Source organism: Schistocerca nitens, chromosome 4 (assembly GCF_023898315.1).
Source record: "Schistocerca nitens isolate TAMUIC-IGC-003100 chromosome 4, iqSchNite1.1, whole genome shotgun sequence".
NCBI lineage: Eukaryota > Metazoa > Arthropoda > Insecta > Orthoptera > Acrididae > Schistocerca > Schistocerca nitens.
This window is the reverse complement of record NC_064617.1, coordinates 923,051,025-923,070,281: the sequence shown is the minus strand read 5'-3', so window position 1 is coordinate 923,070,281 and position 19,257 is coordinate 923,051,025.

Genomic DNA, 19,257 nt, shown 5'->3' with positions numbered 1-19,257 from the left:
CGAAAGAAGGTCGCAGATCTCTCGTGACAACAGCAACTTACACAGATTCATCTAGTATCGTCAGATCGCTCTTCTTAAGGTCAGTCAATTTCCCCATCCGCTCAGAATCCGACAATAAATTGTACTCGTCCTTGTGAAATTTATTATAATGGCGTTCAATATTAAACGTCCGCTGACCAGCGAGAATACTGCCACATATTAAACATTTCGAATTTTCACGTTTTTGCACAAAGAAAAAAAAATGATCCCCCCATTCCTTTTTAAAAGATAGCGAATCTCCACTTCTCCGTTCCCTTGATTCACTCTGCATTTTCCGGTTCTTGCAATACAACGTTCACTACGTAGTGGTCGCTTCGCATCAATGTCCGCAGCTTGGCCTGGTACTGCCGGCTGTCGCCACTGCCCCGGTCGACGATTCCACGCGAGCAGCACACGTGCAGCGCTGTGCGCTCATGAGCCGCGTGCAACGTTTGCCCGCCCCTGCACCAGGTCTAACTTTGTGCTTAGTTTTGTGTATGTAATTAATGTCCTAATTCATTTTGACCATTCCTAGCTAATACTTTTGTTATAGGGTGAAATCAGTAATTGTTTTGTGACTTAAATTGTATTGCTGACTTAAAAACAAATATAAATTGTGTACTAAATATAAACATTCGGAAGAAGAACTACTAGGATTCTTAAAGCATTTATTTGGCTCCGTTCGAAAACATATTAAAAAAGTCAGTCCTTAATTAATTCCAAAATAATTACCAGATTTGTCAAAAGCATTGTCTGTATAAGTATGTCTGTTAATTTCATTATATAAACAAACAATTTGGCCTAACTTTTGTGGTAGAAGAAACTGTTAAAAAGAAAGAATTTTTCTGTGTATTCAGTTAATTGAATGAAGTATGTTTTAATTGTAATTTCTCTAACTTAAACATCAAACAATGTATAGTTTCACTGCCTATTATTGTGAGGATATATAAAGGCCCGATTTTAGGTCCAGACATGGTCAGTCCATGGACTATTTTCAGACAGGAAGTCTGTATCAGTTAGAGTAATGGTAATGCATTAACCTAACAATGGAATTAGTGTAACACCAATAGACCATGTATTAAGGGAGGATATAAAGGATTTTGGTCCAAAAAATCGATTTTTCAAAAATATTATTTTATTGATCTACTCAGTTTAGTCTATGTTGTGTGTGAATTTTATCGAGATAGCAGCTTTAGAAATGCCTTTAAATTGTTAAACTGATGAACTCTGCACCGGCGGCCACTCCCACTTTTTTCGACATTTGGGAAACTGCTTGCTTCAGAGGAATTTTTGTCAGTGTGAAGGCTATTTTATTTCGATATCTTTGGCTGACATCTACATCTCTGGCTGACATCTAGTTGCCTGAAAATTTTCTTGCATATGGTTTATTTACGTTTTGACAATACTAATACATATTAGTAGGCGGAAGGTTGAATTCGCAAACCTTTACGTGGAAGTCAAGATTTATGCATAATGAGTGGTGGAAAAACTGTGTTTAGGGAATGGAGGTTTCATGAAAATGAGTTAACCAACAAAAATGAGGAAGCAACTCGAAATGAAGAACATAATCTCTCAGCTTCAGAATTGAAACTTGGGACAGGAGAATTGTATAGGTGCGTGAATGATGTTGATATGGATTCCACTGGATTCGGACTTATTGATTTAGAGCTTCTCTGCCAGGCTATAAAGTTTTCATGTTCGTGTGTTAGCTGTAAAAATACGGAATGCATGAGTGTTGTTGATGAAAGGAGAGTGGGAACAGCTTGTGATTTTAGATTAATTTGTAATTTGTGTGGCTATGAAGTTTCATTTTCCTCCTCCAAAAAAAAACTGACAATGGTACCCATGAAAGCAATTTTAGGATAGTAAGTGCTCTGAGATGCTTTGGACAGGGCAGGAAAGGAGGTAATTTGTTGGGTGGTTTAAAAAAATAAATAAAGGAATTTCCGATGCTGTATGGGATACTGTCACAGTTTCCATGAAGAAAGCAGTGGAGGAATTGGTGGAAATAAACCAAAAAGAAATAGATCCTGGGGTAGATGTTCATGACAGTGAATCTCCTACCAATGTTACTGACATGTGTGTGTCTGTAGATAGGAGTAGGACCTGGATGAAAAGGGGTCACACGTCTCTGTATGGAGTTGCATCTGTTATTTGTATTGACTTAGGTAAAGTTTTAGATGTGGGAATTATGTCTAGATACTGCCACCAGTGTGCAACAAGGAAAGTTTCCAACAATGAAGACAGTGACAAACTGTGGCAAGAAAAGAATAAAGTAGCATGCTCTAAAATTAATAGTGGCTCAAGTGGGGGCATGGAGGCTCTGCAGTTGTGAGGGTGTTCTCCAGATATGAGGACCAGTATGGTACTAGATATACCAAATACCTTGGTGATGGGGACTCCTCTTCGTTCAAAGCTGTAACTGATAAAAATCCGTACAATACAACAATAGAGAAGTTGGAATGTGTTGGCCACAGCCAAAAGAGGCTTGGTGGTAGTTTTCGTCGGTTGCTGAAAGAGAGGAAAGGTGAAGTACTTGAGGATGGAAAACCACTAGGAAGAAAAGGCAGGCTTACTCTGAAAGAATTTGATTATCTACGGTTATTTTATGAGAGAGCTATCAGGAAAAACACACATGATTTAGAGGCAATGAGGCATGTTGTGTGGGCAATTTTTTTCCACAAACTATCCACTGACCAAATACCAATGCACAATCTGTGTCCGAAAGACTATTGGTGTAAGTTCAACAACAGAAAAGAGACATATTCACATAAACGACTCATTACCAGAACATGTTATGAATGCAATTAAGCCCACATTCTGGTTTCTTGCTAACCCTGATTTATTGAGGAAATGTCTTCATGGAAAGACACAAAATGCAAATGAAAGCGTCAATAATTTAATTTGGATTAGATGCTCAAAAAGGACATTCTGTGGACTTGAAGTACTCAAAATAGGTGTCTATGATGCAGTTTTATGTTACAATAATGGAAATAATGGCAGAACTGAAGTGCTGAAGAGAGTTGGTATAGAGCCTGGTATGTCTACAACAAAAGCATTATGCACCATCAACGAGAGTAGGGTCAAGAAAGCTAACAGATCAGTGTCGTACCTGCAGATACAGGCCAGGCAGATTCGAAGAGGAGAGAAGAGAAACTTGGAAGATGAGGAGTGTCAGTATGGAGGATTTTAAAATTGAGGTAAGCTTATTACATGTAGAAGTATGAGAAGAAAATCTTTGAACTCATTTTCTCTGTTTTAGATTTTTTACGTTAGTAGAAGACTTTTCTCAAAAAGTATATGCGCTTGTAACAATACAAGTCAAGGTAGATGTAACGGAACTTGAGTAGCGTATTTGCATCTATTGGTTACGGTAGAGAGATCGATCTTTCGGTCCTGTCTGTATATTTATATATAATATTGCATGCATAAAGGCTGGGCGAGTGTAAAGCTATCGTTAAAAACGCACGCCTCGCGATTTGTTACGAATTGGTTGGTCATAATAATAATAACATGCTTTTGAATACAATTAAAATATAACGGCGATATCTGTTTAGTGTTATTGGAAATAATATGTAGTAAATTAATGAGTAAGGTAGCCGATCCTATAAGAAGAGGTAAAATTGGGCATATTGAGGTGTTTCGCTTTATATCGACGAAGCCGATGATACGGCGTCATTTCTTTCGTTTACTCTTAGAAATAAACAAGTAAAGAAGTGCTAATAGTGCGTAGTGAAAAAATAACTACGGTATACAATCAGAGTAACAAAAGGACATTTAGTTACACGAAATCACGGATAGCGAAGTGTGGTCATGAAATTGAGTACACCTACAGGGCGGTCAATTCCGGGATAAATCTATACGCATCTCACGAAGGACGCGGTATTGAGACTGTTTTTTTTTTTTTTTTTTTTTTTTAATTGTATCGCGGAGAGCGGGCTCCAATTTATGAAAAGGAGGAAAAACTGTATCAATATTATGCGAAATAAAACTGTTGGTGTCGAGCAACCAAAACTGTTCATCAAAGGGTTTCGATGGAACTTGGGAGTTAGGGTTCAGGCAATCGCATATGCGAAATAAAACTGTGAACAAAGTTACGTTAAATAAAACAGAAGAAACAAGACAGTTTGGTCGTATCTGTTATTATTCCATAAACCGTAACGTTTCTTATCGTTGTACGAAGCCTTTATAGACGATCGTTTTTGCTTCGAAGGGATCTCGTTACGAGTTAAGTTTTGGGGACCTGGTCAAGAAGGGGTAGTTCGTAGATCCTAACTACTGCAGCTATTCTGGAATCAGGTGCTACCGTGACGTTGTGTGTTGTCAATGACTTAAGGTTACCATATCTCATACTCTAAGATCGACGCGCCTTTCCACTTGGTATAACGGCGCCTCACGGCAACAGCGACAACGCCGACGACGAAGGAAGATACGGTAGACGCTGATGCCATGAAATTTTGAGGAACTGTTCGCAACGTGTTGATGTCTCCCTGGAACTAAAAAATACGAGACCCTGCAATTACATTCTGATTTTTAGACGATTGAATGTAGAAAAAAAAGTTAATTTTGGATGTGCAAAATTAAAAACTCTGTTAATGATACAGTTTGTACCATAAATTAATAACTGTAGTTCAGTGGTCGTATAACCTTCTCAGGAATTTGAGTTATGGCTTTTTATAAAAAAGACAATAAAAAATTAAACATTAAAATTTCTGGCAAAATATTAATCCTGCATATTTTGTTATATTTTTCCATTAAAACACAGCTCTTTTGCTTTACAGTGTGTTGTGCAGGAGTGACCGTGCTTCATATAAGCAATAGTTTCAAGAACTTCATTCGATAGCTAAAATATGAGGTGGCTTCAGAATGAAACCCGGTTGTTGTACAGGCAATGAAGCTAAAGTTATAGCCTTTTAAATTAAGAGGGCGCCGATTAGAAAGTAGCGGGACAGCAGACAGATGGATGGCCAGAGCAGAGGCAGACGATAAGAGCCGAGTAGGGCGCGGTTGGCCAGCACGGTGACCTGCAAGAACTTGAAGGCGGAAGGACACAGAAAAACCAGGGGTAGCTTGGAAACACGACGCAGCACCCACAGGCGGACAACCCTTGGGGATGCAGAAAGTGGACTGGTCCAACCAGAGGCTGCTGAAGGGTAAAAAAGTGGTTCGTTTGAAAAAAATTTTAATTAGAGCAGAGGGTCAGAGTAAAATTTGCAGAAGAGTGTAAACCAAAAGTGTATATGCGCAGAAAGCAACAGGGAAAGTATAAGGTAAAATGTGTGTGTTTTAAGGGAAGATATGGTGGCTGATGTCACAAGCTGTTTAGTGGGGGAGAAGGGGCACACAGCACGCCATTGTTGAGGGCTAGCGGTTCGAACAGGGAGCAGTACGGAGGGCCGCCACTTGCGCTCCTGCAAGATTACCAACTAAGCTTTGCTTTTTGGCTAAATCCGAATAAGATGGTGACAAAGGAACATTCGTGTAGGTGGTGAACTTATTTTGACTGTGAATTAATGTTGATCTTAATATGTGACAATTACTGAGGCATAGACCAAATAGTTGAGCAAAGCTTATTGCGTGCAACAACACGACAATCATTGAACACAGTAATCAGCTGCTGTGCTTGCTCCTGGTGTTGCAAGTCTGTTTTTGTTTTCTGCTAATGATCATTGTGACCAATTGGTTACGATCATGCTTATTTTTATGTGGGGTATCAAGTGTAAGTAAAGACTGAGTTCTGTAGCATCCAATAATACACTCCTGGAAATTGAAATAAGAACACCGTGAATTCATTGTCCCAGGAAGGGGAAACTTTATTGACACATTCCTGGGGTCAGATACATCACATGATCACACTGACAGAACCACAGGCACATAGACACAGGCAACAGATCATGCACAATGTCGGCACTAGTACAGTGTATATCCACCTTTCGCAGCAATGCAGGCTGCTATTCTCCCATGGAGACGATCGTAGAGATGCTGGATGTAGTCCTGTGGAACGGCTTGCCATGCCATTTCCACCTGGCGCCTCAGTTGGACCAGCGTTCGTGCTGGACGTGCAGACCGCGTGAGACGACGCTTCATCCAGTCCCAAACATGCTCAATGGGGGACAGATCCGGAGATCTTGCTGGCCAGGGTAGTTGACTTACACCTTCTAGAGCACGTTGGGTGGCACGGGATACATGCGGACGTGCATTGTCCTGTTGGAACAGCAAGTTCCCTTGCCGGTCTAGGAATGGTAGAACGATGGGTTCGATGACGGTTTGGATGTACCGTGCACTATTCAGTGTCCCCTCGACGATCACCAGTGGTGTACGGCCAGTGTAGGAGATCGCTCCCCACACCATGATGCCGGGTGTTGGCCCTGTGTGCCTCGGTCGTATGCAGTCCTGATTGTGGCGCTCACCTGCACGGCGCCAAACACGCATACGACCATCATTGGCACCAAGGCAGAAGCGACTCTCATCGCTGATGACGACACGTCTCCATTCGTCCCTCCATTCACGCCTGTCGCGACACCACTGGAGGCGGGCTGCACGATGTTGGGGCGTGAGCGGAAGACGGCCTAACGGTGTGCGGGACCGTAGCCCAGCTTCATGGAGACGGTTGCGAATGGTCCTCGCCGATACCCCAGGAGCAACAGTGTCCCTAATTTGCTGGGAAGTGGCGGTGCGGTCCCCTACGGCACTGCGTAGGATCCTACGGTCTTGGCGTGCATCCGTGCGTCGCTGCGGTCCGGTCCCAGGTCGACGGGCACGTGCACCTTCCGCCGACCACTGGCGACAACATCGATGTACTGTGGAGACCTCACGCCCCACGTGTTGAGCAATTCGGCGGTACGTCCACCCGGCCTCCCGCATGCCCACTATACGCCCTCGCTCAAAGTCCGTCAACTGCACGTACGGTTCACGTCCACGCTGTCGCGGCATGCTACCAGTGTTAAAGACTGCGATGGAGCTATGCCACGGCAAACTGGCTGACACTGACGGCGGCGGTGCACAAATGCTGCGCAGCTAGCGCCATTCGACGGCCAACACCGCGGTTCCTGGTGTGTCCGCTGTGCCGTGCGTGTGATCATTGCTTGTACAGCCCTCTCGCAGTGTCCGGAGCAAGTATGGTGGGTCTGACACACCGGTGTCAATGTGTTCTTTTTTCCATTTCCAGGAGTGTACAAGTTCCTGGCCTTGTGCACTAAAAGACCCACGTGGCAGCTGAGTGAATTATATTAATACAATCCCAATTGGGATTAGCCTGATTGAGACAACAACCAAATCCAATCGGTATCTGACAGCGGCCTTAAACCCACCTAGAGGGGCACATGCGTTTGACTGCTATCTGACTGGATTCTAGCGGGCAAACTACGATTTTGCAGTTTGTTTGTAATAAATTGTATCAAAGGATTTTGAGGCCTACGTGTCTCTAGAATACAACTGCTTTTATCAGAGCTGCACTGCATTATTTAGTAGCACTGAGATTCCTCTCCAAAATCTTAGTTCTGCGTATTTACTAAGTCCAGAATCCACAGGGTGCCAAATAATGTACGAGCAGCTGAATTGCAGGTACGGGCAGGTAAGATTACAGGTCGAGTAAATTCGGAGGCTGACTACGCTGCCACCGCACAGGTAAGTCACAAAGAGGACCTGCCACTTACCCCTGTAGATCTACCGCTTACCCTGCCAGACAGTCCAGAGGGGTCCAGTACGTTATAAGTTAGGGTTTGTTATTTCGCAGAGGGGATGTTACAAGGTGGTACATCGGCCTCAGGAATGTTACAAAATGGTGCATCAGCAAGGGATGTTACAAAATGGTGCTATTGGCAGAGAATGGGATTGCTCGTCATTGGGAGCTCCAATGTTAGGTGGGCGATGGAGCTCCTTAGGGATACGGCATCTAAGGACGGGAAGAAAGCCAATATGCACTCTGTATGTATACTAGGGGGGGGGGGGGGGAGTCATCCAAGACGTGGAAAGGGTCCTTCCGGATACCATGAAGGGTACAGGGTGCAGCCAACTGCAGGTGGTGACTCATGTCGGCACTGATGACGTGTGTCGCTATGGATCGGAAGAGATTCTCTCTGGTTTCCGGCAGCTATCTGAGTTGGTGAAGACTGCCAGTCTTGCTAGCGAGATGACAGCAGAGCTCACCATCTCCAGCATCGTCGACAGGACCGATTGCGGACCTTTCGTACAGAGCCGAGTGGAGGGTCTGAATCAGAGGCTCAGACAGTTCTGCGACCGTGTAGGCTCCAGATTCCTCGACTTGCGCCATCGGGTTGTGGGGTTTCAGGTTCCGCTAAATAGGTCAGGTGTCTACTACACACAGGAGGCGGCTACACGGGTAACAGGGGCTGTGTGACGTGGACTGGGCGGTTTTTTAGGTTAGTCTCGGGAAAGATCAAAAAGGGCTCCAGTCTCAAAGGGTACAGGGCAAAGAAACGACGAGAATCGCCCAAGCAACAGTCGGTATTGTAGTTGTAAATTGTCGCAAATGGCTCTGAGCACTATGGGACTCAACTGCTGAGGTCATTAGTCCCCTAGAACTTAGAACTAGTTAAACCTAACTAACCTAAGGACATCACAAACATCCATGCCCGAGGCAGGATTCGAACCTGCGACCGTAGCGGTCTTGCGGTTCCACACTGCAGCGCCTTTAACCGCACGGCCACTTCGGCCGGCCTAAATTGTCGCAGCTGTGTTGGAAAAGTACCAGAGCTTCAAGCGCTGACAGAAAGCACCGAAACTGAAATCGTTATAGGAACAGAAAGCTGACTAAAGCCGGAGATAAATTCTGCCGATTTTTTTACAGAGGCGCAAAGCGTGTTCAGAAATGATAGATTAAATAAAGTAGGTGGTGGTGTGTTTGTGTTTGTTGGTAGCAGTTTAACTTGTAGTGAAGTTGAAATAGATAGTGCCTGCGAATTACTATGGGTAGAGGTTATACTCGACAGCCGTACCTAAATAATAATTGGCTCCTTCTACCGACCCCCCCGACTCAGATGATATAATAGCTGAACGGTTCAAAGAAAACTTGAATCTCATTACAGATAAGTACCCCATCCATACAGTTATAATTGGTGAAGACTTAAGTTTACCCTCGATTTGTTGGCGAAAATACATGTTCAAAGCCGGTGGAACACAGAAAACATCTTCCGAAATTGTACTGAATGCTTTCACTGAGGATCACTTTGAACAATTAGTTCATGAGCCCACACGAATTGTATCTGGTTGCGAAAACACACTTTACCTTTTAGTCACAAATAATCCTGATCTAATAGAGAGCATCATGGCGGATACAGGGATTAGGTCATTGTAGCGAGACTCAAAACCATATCAACCAAAGCCACTAAAAATAAACGCAAAATATAATTTAAAACAGTAGATAAAAATTCGCTTGATGCCTTCCTAAGAGAGAGTCTCCATTCCTTCCAAGCTAATTATGTAAGTGTAGACCAGATATGGCTCGAATTCAAAGATACAGTATCGACAGCAATTGATAGATTCATACTGAATAAGTTAATAAGAGATGGTACTGATCCACCATGGTACACAAAACACATCAGAACACTGTTGCAGAAGCAACGAAAAAAAGTATGCCAAATTCAGAAGAACGCAAAATCTCCAAGACTCGCTAAGTTTCACGGAAGCTCGAAATTTAGTGCGGACGTCACTGCGAGATGCTTTTAATAGTTTCCACAATGAAACATTGTCTCAAAATAAGGTAGAAAATCCAAAGAGATTCTGGTCGTATGGAAAGTAACCAGTGGAAAAACCGTCAATACCCTCACTACACGATAGAGATGGAAATGTTACTAGTGATGGTGCCACCAAAGCGGAGTTACTAAATACAGTTTTCGGTAATTCCTTCACGAAAGAAGACGAAGTAAACATTCCAGAATGCGAAACCTGAACAGCTGTTAGCATGAGAGACATAAAAGTAGATATCTAAGGTGTTGCGAAACAACTCAAATCACTTAAGAAAGGCAAGTCTTCCGGTCCAGATGATATACCAATCAGGTTCCTTTCAGAGTATGCAGACACAATAGCGCCTTTCTTAGCAATCATATACAACCGCTCACTTGACGAAAGGTCTGTTCCTAAAGACTGGAAAGTAGCACAGGTCACACCAATATTCAAGAAAGGAAATAGGAGTAACCCATTGAATTACAGACCCATATCACTGACCTCAATTTCCAGTAGGATTTTGGAGCATATCCTGTACTCGAACATTATGAACCACCTCGAAGAACATGACTTATTGATACATAACCAACACGGGTTCAGAAAATATCGTTCTTGTGAAACACAATTAGCTCTTGTACTGAGTGCTGTCGGCAAGGGATCTCAGGTCGATTCCATATTCCTAGATTTCCAGAAGGTTTTTGATACACAGTTCGTAGTGATAGACGGTAAACCATCGAGTAGAACAGAAGTGATATCTGGCGTTCCACAAGGTAGTGCCATAGGCCCTCTGCTGTTCCTGATTTACATAAATCTAGGTGATAATCTGAGCAGCCCCCTTAGATTGTTTGCAGATGATGCTGCAATTTACCGTCTGGTAAAATCATCAGACGGTCAATTCCAATTAAAAAATGATCTAGAGAGAATTTCTCTATGGTGCGAAAAGTGGCAATTGGCACTAAACAAAGAAAAGTGCGAGGTCATCCACATGGGTATTAAAAGAAACCCGATAAGTTTTGGGTATACGAAAAATCGCACAAATCTAAGGGCTGTCAATTCAACTAAATATCTAGGAATTACAATTACGAGCACATTAAATTGGAAGGACCACATAGATAATATTTTGGGTAAGGCGAAACAAAGACTGCACATTGTTGGTAGAACACTTAGAAGATGCGACAAACCCACTAAAGAGACAGCCTACATTACACTTGTCCGTCCTCTGCTGGAATATTGCTGCACGGTATGGGATCCTTACCAGGTGGGATTGACGGAGGATATCGAGAAAGTTCAAAGAAGGGCAGCTCGTTTCGTGTTATCGCGCAATAGGGGTGAGAGTGTCACTGATATGATACGCGAGTTGGGTTGGCAGTCATTGAAACAAAGGTGGTTTTCTTTGCGGCGAGATCTATTTACGAAATTTCAATCACCAACTTTCTCTTCCGAATGCGAAAATATTTTGTTGACACCCACCTACGTAGGGAGAAATGATCATCATAACAAAATAAGAGAAATCAGAGCTCGAACGGGAAGATTTAGGTGTCCCTTTTTCCCACGCGCCATTCAAGAGTGGAATGGTAGAGAAGTAGTATGAAAGTGGTTCGATGAACCCTCTGCGAGGCACTTAAGTATGAATTGCAGTGTAACGATGTAGATGTAGATATGAGTAAACAGATATGCATCACGGAGTAGTACGAAGTGCTTCACAGAAGGGCTGGAAGCTTGTGAAAGAAATGCCACAAGAGGTGGCCAGTAAAGTGTGAGAGGAACATAAAAGATGACTAAAACGGCGTTACGGAATACGAGTGGTAGACGGAGTTACTGGTCGTGTAATTTATGCAACTGCAGTCATGGATTGTGCGGCTGATCCTGGCGGAGGTTCGAGTCCTCCCTCGGGCATGGGTATGTGTGTTTGTCCTTAGGATAATTTAGGTTAAGTAGTGTGTAAGCTTAGGGACTGATGACCTTAGCAGTTAAGTCCCATAAGATCTCCAAAAAAAAAAAAAAAAAAAAAAAAAAATGCAAAGGATAAGTGTTATAGTAGAATACTGTACTGTAAGTAATTGCTGCAGCCGAGCGGCTCAGTAAGTTTCGCTTGCGTGCTTAGTACGTGGAGACAGTACCGGTTGAAAGGGGCTGCGTAGTAGCTGTGAATCGGGGGCTCGAAGCGTAACAAGAAAGAGGGCGCCGCAGTCTGGGAAGCTGTGCTGGGCGCGCCGAACGGCCGCACAAAAAGGAACGGTGACAGCGCGCGATGGACGTAGAAGACCAGTGGACAGCAGACCATGTGAGGAGGAGCCGGTGAAGAAGAACCGCACAAAGAGGTCGGCGATAGCAGACCAACGCGGGATGTGCAGCAACCAGGCAGTACGTCATAGAAGTCGTCGAAAGCTAAGAAACCGAATTCTGTCCCAACTGTTGACCAGCGTTCTAACTTTAGAAAATAGACTGGCTGAGAAGGATAAAAGTAGCACAGCAGAAGAAGCCAAGGGTGATGCTGAGGAGGGCGTTAAAATATATAGTATAACGAGGGAATTAAACAGTACAGAGGTGTTTAACCAACATCTGCATTCAACGAGAATTTTATTGGCGGTTGACAGCAAAGTAGAGACTGAACAGACAAAAGAGGTGCCACTGAACTTGAGTGATTCAGTCTCTGAAGGGGTTGAGGCTACTTAAGGCAGTCAGAATCAATAGTAGACCAGATGATTTCAGAAGTACTAGGGGAAGAGAAAAATGTGTTCTTGGTGTCACTTCTTTGAACTTTGATGCAATTTCAGGAAGAAATCAGTAAAGATATTAAGCAAGGTAATGAACAAGTAAGCTCCAGTACTGCATTGGAAGTGTCGAATTTGCGCGAGGAGGTGAAGAAAGACAACGCTGAGCAGTTCACGCAGTGTAAGTTGCAATTGGAGGAGCAAGTAGACATTAAACTGCAACAAGTAGTAATAAAGTGGGTACTGATCGGGACCAAGTGAAGAAGGAATGTGCTATAGGGCACAAGGAGGGGGTTAGATAAAATAACCAAAGCATTGGATGAGCATGCTACTGCATATCACAACTCCGCAACTGAGTGAGAAGGTAAACAGAGGGTTTTCGAAACAAAAATAAATACTGAAGTGGGTAATATAAGTGGTCAGATAAGATCTGAAGTTTTAAGTTGCATGTTAAGGATACGATTCAGGCATTGGTCGCTAGTCGAACAACGTGCGACTCATTTGAGAAACATCAAGAGGTCCATAATCAGCATATGGAAGTACGTGCGAGAGGGAGGCATTGCAGCAGAGGTGAAATTAGTAACGATACTAGCTTGAGTTGGGGTAAGGATGTGGTAAATAATAAATGTCGTGTGACCAGGGCTTCCCGTCGGGTAGACCGTTCGCTGGGTGCAAGCCTTTCGATTTGACGCCACTTCAGCGACTTGCGCGTCGATGGGGATGAATTGATGATGATTAGGACAACACAACACCCAGTCCCTGAGCGGAGAAAATCTCCGACCCAGCCGGGAATCGAACCCGGGCCCTTAGGATTAACATTCTGTCGCACTGACCGCTCAGCTACCGGGGGCGGACAAGGATGTGGTGGAGACTATTCAAGAGAAAATACAATAGAGGGTGTCAGAATTGGGGAGTTTGTCTGAACAACAGAAAAGGGAACAGAGTGAAATTTTAAAACGGAGTTGTGGAGTCTTTTGTGATGCACCATGCGCAGTTTAACTATTAAGCCACGCGAGGTCTATGCCCCGAAGACTTAAGTAATACCATTTGCCCAGAGAAAAGCAATACAAGAAGAGATAGATCGCATAATATCATGGGGGGTAATTGAAAGAGCAAGTAGTGAATATATCAATCCGTTGTTTGTAGTACCTAAGAAGGATGGAAGTGTGCGACTTGTCTTGGATGCGAGGAGATTGAATGCAATTGTGGAACGAAACACCAATAGGCCCATATCGATAGATGAACTTTTGCAGAAGTTCCACGTAGTAAAATTTTTATCGTCCATGGATGTGACCTCTGGATATTGGAATATAAAGGTAGCACAACAATCTAAGAAATGTACAGTGTTCCTGCATAAAGGAATCTGTTATCAATTTTGCGTCTTGTCATTTGGTCTTAACATTTCTGTCTGTGTCTTTGTAAGAGCTATGTAACAGGTGTTGGGACTTGGGCTAATGGACCAGCTTACTGTGTATGTCGACGATTTATTAATAGCCACATAGACATGGGAGCAGCATGGTGCATTATTGGAAAAAGTACTGGTGGCCATGCAGAAAGGGGGTATGAAACTTAAGTTTGGTAAGACAGACTGGCTGAAGGAAAAGATTAAATTTCTGGGTCATATCACTGATCAAACAGGAAAACAACCAAAGGGTGGAAAACTTAGGGCCATTGAGAAGTATCTCCAGCCAAAGAATAAGAATGATTTGAGGGCTATGTATGGCCTTTATGGGTTCTATCAGCGTTTTGTGTCATCAAAAGCATTTAATAACCCAGCACTGAATCAGTTATTGAAAAAGAATGTGCCCTGGAAGTGGTCAGAGGAATGAGAGGTAGTTTTCAGGAACTGAAGACTCAACTATTAAGCAGCAAAATTCTGTATCATCCAGATTTCAGTAGACCTTTCTACATGTCTTCAGATTCTTGTCGCTACAGCACTGTGGTAGAAATATTTCAGGAGGGAGAACTCTGCCATCAAACCATCGCATTCTCTATCAGAAAGCTTACGGCAGCTGAAAGGAACTACTGTGTTCCAGAACAGGAAGCCCTGGCTATATTGTATGGGTTTCAGAAGTCTGAGGGTTATTTGTTGGGTCATCACACAATAGTGCTTACTGAGCATCGGTTGTTAAGCTTTATGATTGGTTGGTTGGTTGATTTAGAGGCGGGAGAAGGGATCAAACTACGAGGTCATGGGTCCCTTGGTCCTAATAAAACAATGCCACAAGTGTGAGAATAAAACGGACGAAACATATAACACAAAACGGAAAGAAAGGAAAAGCCACAAGAACGAAGGGAAGGCAACGAACACTGAAAGGAACAAAAGAGGACAAGAAAACAACTGAGAGACGATAGAAACAGAAGAGAGTAAAACATGAAAGCAGATTACTGTGGCTGGCCAACCACGAGAATAAAAAGGGAAAGCCAGCCACTCTGTAACACATTAAAACCTCCACCCTAAAAGCACTAAGGTGGAGGCCACAAAGGGACGAAGGACATGCGCTAAAACCTACATAGAAGTATAAAACCCACTCTCATGGATAAAACTTAAAACTAAAGCTGCTGTGGAGGCATTGTCGCCCAACACCGAAGGCAGGGTGCTGGGAAAGTTAAAAGTCTGCCGCAGAGCGGCTAGAAGTGGGCAGTCCACCAAGAGGTGGACGACTGTCATTAGGGAGCCACAGCGACACTGAGGTGGGTCCTCGCGATTGAGTACATAACCATGCGTTAGCCACGTATGGCCAATGCGGAGCCATCAGAGGACAACTGATTCCCTGCGAGAGGCCCGCATGAAAGACTTCTGCACATTCATAGTCTCCTTAATGACACGTAGTTTGTTATGCATGCTGTTATGCCATTCCGTCTCCCACAGCCAGAAAACCCTGCAGTGTAAGACAGAACGCACGTCAGCTTTGGAGATGCCTATCTCCAGAAGCGGTTTCCGTGTTGCCTGTTTGGCCAGCCTGTCGGCAAGTTCGTTTCCGGGGATTCCGACGTGTCCTGGGGTCCACACAAACACCATGGAATGGCGGGACTGTTCCAGGACATAGATGGACTCCTGAATGGACGCTACCAGAGGGTGGCGAGGGTAGCACTGGTCGATAGCATGTAGGCTGCTCAATGAGTCAGTACACAGGGGAAATGACACGCCAGGGCATGAGCGGATGTACTCAAGAGCACGAGATATGGCCACCAACTCTGCAGTGAAAACACTGCAGCCAACTGGCAAGGAGTACTGCTCAGTATATCCTCCATGAACATATGCAAAGCCTTCGTGACCATCAGCCATTGAGCCGTCGGTGTAAACCACTTCAGAGCCCTGGAACACGTCAAGAGTCGAGAGGGAGTGACAGCAGAGAGCAGTGGGGTTAACGGAGTCCTTAGGGCCATGCAAAAGATCCAGACGAAGCCGCGGCCGAGGCGCACGTGGAGGCGTACGTGAATGGACCGCAAGTAGTGGTGGTAAAGGGAAGGACTCCAGTTCGGAGAGAAGGGACCGCACGCGAACCACAATCGTTAGCCCCGATCTGGGCCGCCGATATGGGAGATGGACTGCCGCGGGCGGGAAAAGGAGACGGTAATTCGGATGCTCAGGGGAACTATGAATGTGTGCTGCGTAACTGGCGAGCAGTTGCGCACGTCTGATCTGCAGTGGAGGGACACCAACCTCCACTAGGACGCTGGTCACTGGACTCATCCTAAAAGCTCCTGTCGCTAATCGAACCCCACAGTGGTGCACAGGGTCGAGTAAATGCAATGCTGAAGGCGCTGCCGAACCATAAACCACACTCCCATAGACAATTCGGGATTGGACAAGGGCTCTGTAGAGCTGCAGCAGCATACAGCGATCTGCACCCCAATTGGTGTTGCTCAGGCAATGGAGGGCATTGAGGTGCTGCCAGCACTTCTGCTTAAGCTGACGAAGATGAGGGAGCCAAGTCAATCAAGCATCGAAAAGCAGTCCTAGGAATTGATATGCCTCCACTACAGGGAGTGGATCGTCATTACGGTAAAGTGCGGGTTTCGGATGAATGATATGACGCCGACAGAAGTGCACGACACACGACTTTGCAGCTGAAAACTGGAAGCCATGGGCTAGAGCCCATGACTGCACCTTGTGGATGGCTCCCTGGAGGCGGCGCTCAGCAACAACAGTACTGGAGTAGCAGTACGAAATGCAGAAGTCATCTGCATACAGAGAAGGTGAGACGGAGGGCCCGACAGATGCTGCTAGACCATTACTGGCCACAAAAATTGAGACACACTCAATACAGATCCCTGTGGGACTCCATTCTCCTGGATATGGATGGAGCTATGGGAGTCACCAACTTGGACACGGAAAGTATGGAGCGACAGGAAGTCATACAATATGGCAAGGATACGATGTCGCCAAGTCGTGTCGTATACTTTACATACGTCAAAAAAGACGACAATCAGGTGTTGCCATCTGGAAAAGGCTGTTTGGATGGCAGACTTGATAGATACAAGATTATCAGTGGTAGAGCAACCTTGGCAGAAGCCGCCCTGACATGGAGCCAGCAAGCCACGCGACTCCAGGACCCAACCCAACCGCTGACATACCATACATTCCAGCAGCTTACAAAGAACGTTGGTGAGGCTTATGGGCCGATAGTTGTCCACATCAAGCGGGTTTTTACTGGGTTTGAGCACAGGAATGATGGTGCTCTCCCGCCATTGCGATGGGAAGACACCATTGCACCAGATCCAGTTGAACATGATGGAAAGATGTCGCCTTGTAGTCAGATGAGAGATGTTTAATCATCTGGCTGTGGGTGTGATCAGGCCCAGGAACTGTGTCGGGGCAACGTGCGCTGAGGAGCTCCCACTCTGCAAATGGGGCGTTATAGGATTCACTGCAACGTGTAGTAAATGAGAGGATGTTCCCTTCCAACCGCCGTTTGAGTGTGTAAAAGGCTGGGGAGTAGTTCTCTGACACCGAGGCTCAACCAAAGTGCTCAGCAAAGTGCTTGGTAATCGCGTTTGCGTCGGTACGTAACTCGCCATTTATGGTAACATTGGGGACAGCTGTTGGGGCCTGGTACCCGAAAAGAAGTTTGATCTTCGTCCAGACGTGGGAAGGTGCCGTGTGGTGCCCAATGGTGGAGACGTATCTCTCCCAACACTCCTTCTTCCGTTATTTGATAAGGTAGTGAACACGGGCATGGAGGCGTTTAAAGGCTATGAGGAGCTCCAGGGAAGGGTGCCGCTTATGCCGCTGTAGAGCTCGCCGATACTCCTTAATTGCTTCAGCGACTTCTGGCGACCACCAAGGGACTGCCTTACGCCTCGGGCACCCTAAAGAGCGTTTTCTGCCGCAGAAACAATTGTGATAGTCACCTGCTCAACCATCACATCGATGTTACCGTGTGGGGGAGATTCAGCGGTGACAGCAGAGGTGAAAGTTCCCCAGCACTACCACACAGGTCGTCATGTGCTCTCCAGTGGATAGATGGGAGAAGTCCTGGGCTGCAAATTGATAAATCAATGGCAGAGTGAATATCATGAGCCACACTGAAATGCGTGGCAGCCCCAGTATTTCAGAGGCAGAGGTCGAAGTGCAACAGTAAAATTTCGACATCTCTGCCTCGGCCAGTTAGCATGGGTTACGGGGATTAAAATCTCCCAGAAGTAGGAAAGGTTTAAGGAGTTGATCAATCAGTGAAGCTAATACATTCAGGGGTACTGCAACATCTGGAGGAAGATGTACATTGCAGACAGTTATTTCCTGCGTCGTCCTTTTGCTGACAGCCACAGCTTCAAGAGGGGTTTCAAGGGGCACATGTTCACTAAGGACCAAGTTTAGGACAAAAACGCAAACTCCACCTGACACTCGATAATAATCGCTAAAGTTCCTGTAATATCCCTTATAGCCGTGGGGGGAGAGGTCCACACTGCTGGGAACCAGATTTCCTGAAGGGCAATGCAGATAGCAGGTGTAAAACTTAACAGTTACCGTAGCTCAGCCATGCGGCGGAAAAATACCGCCGCAATTCCACTGGAGGATGACATCGTGAGACTGTGAAGGCATGGAACATTCAATGAAGCAGTTTACGCCTCAGAGTCACCTGCTGCCACCGATTTATTGCCTGAGCAGTCTATATCCATTGTGTCTGAGGGTCTGGCGAGATCTAGGTCCTCAGCAGACGCCAAAATCTCCACATCCTCAGCCACAGAGCTTGTAGGTAGCGTTGGTGTGGGAGCCACCACAATTTCCTTGGTCTTATGGGTTTTCTTTTTGAATTTCTCTCGCTGCTCCATGGGTTTCCCTGGCTGGGAGGACTTCACTGACTCAGTCTTTGGGACTGAGGATGAGTGTGAAGCCGTAAGACCAGCTGCTTTTGGGCTCTTCAGCCACTGGCGGGTGTCGTCTTTCCCACCAGAAGAAACCTGGGAAGGGAGGTACCCAAGGGACCACTTCCTAGCGAGAGAAGCTGAAGAAGACTTATGCTTCTCCAGCTTAGAAGTGGGGATGGACATCCCCAATGGTTGTGGGGATGTTGCTCCCGAAGAAGGTGGTGCAGGAGCAACAGGGAGGGAAATGCCCCCCACCATCAAGGGGGCAGGTGTAGTCTTCCGGCTCTGAGAGGTGAGCTGGGTTGGCAGAGTTGATGGTGCCAGAACTGTTGTAGCGGTGGCGCAAGATGATGTCATATGCACAGGATGCAGGCGTTCAAATTTTCTCTTAGCTTCAGTGTAGGTCAGTCTGTCCACGGTCTTGTACTCCTTGATTTTCCTTTCTTTCTGGAGAATCATGGAGTCAGGTGAGCAAGGCGAATGGTGTTCTCTGCAGTTGACACAGATGGGAGGCAGGGCACATGGA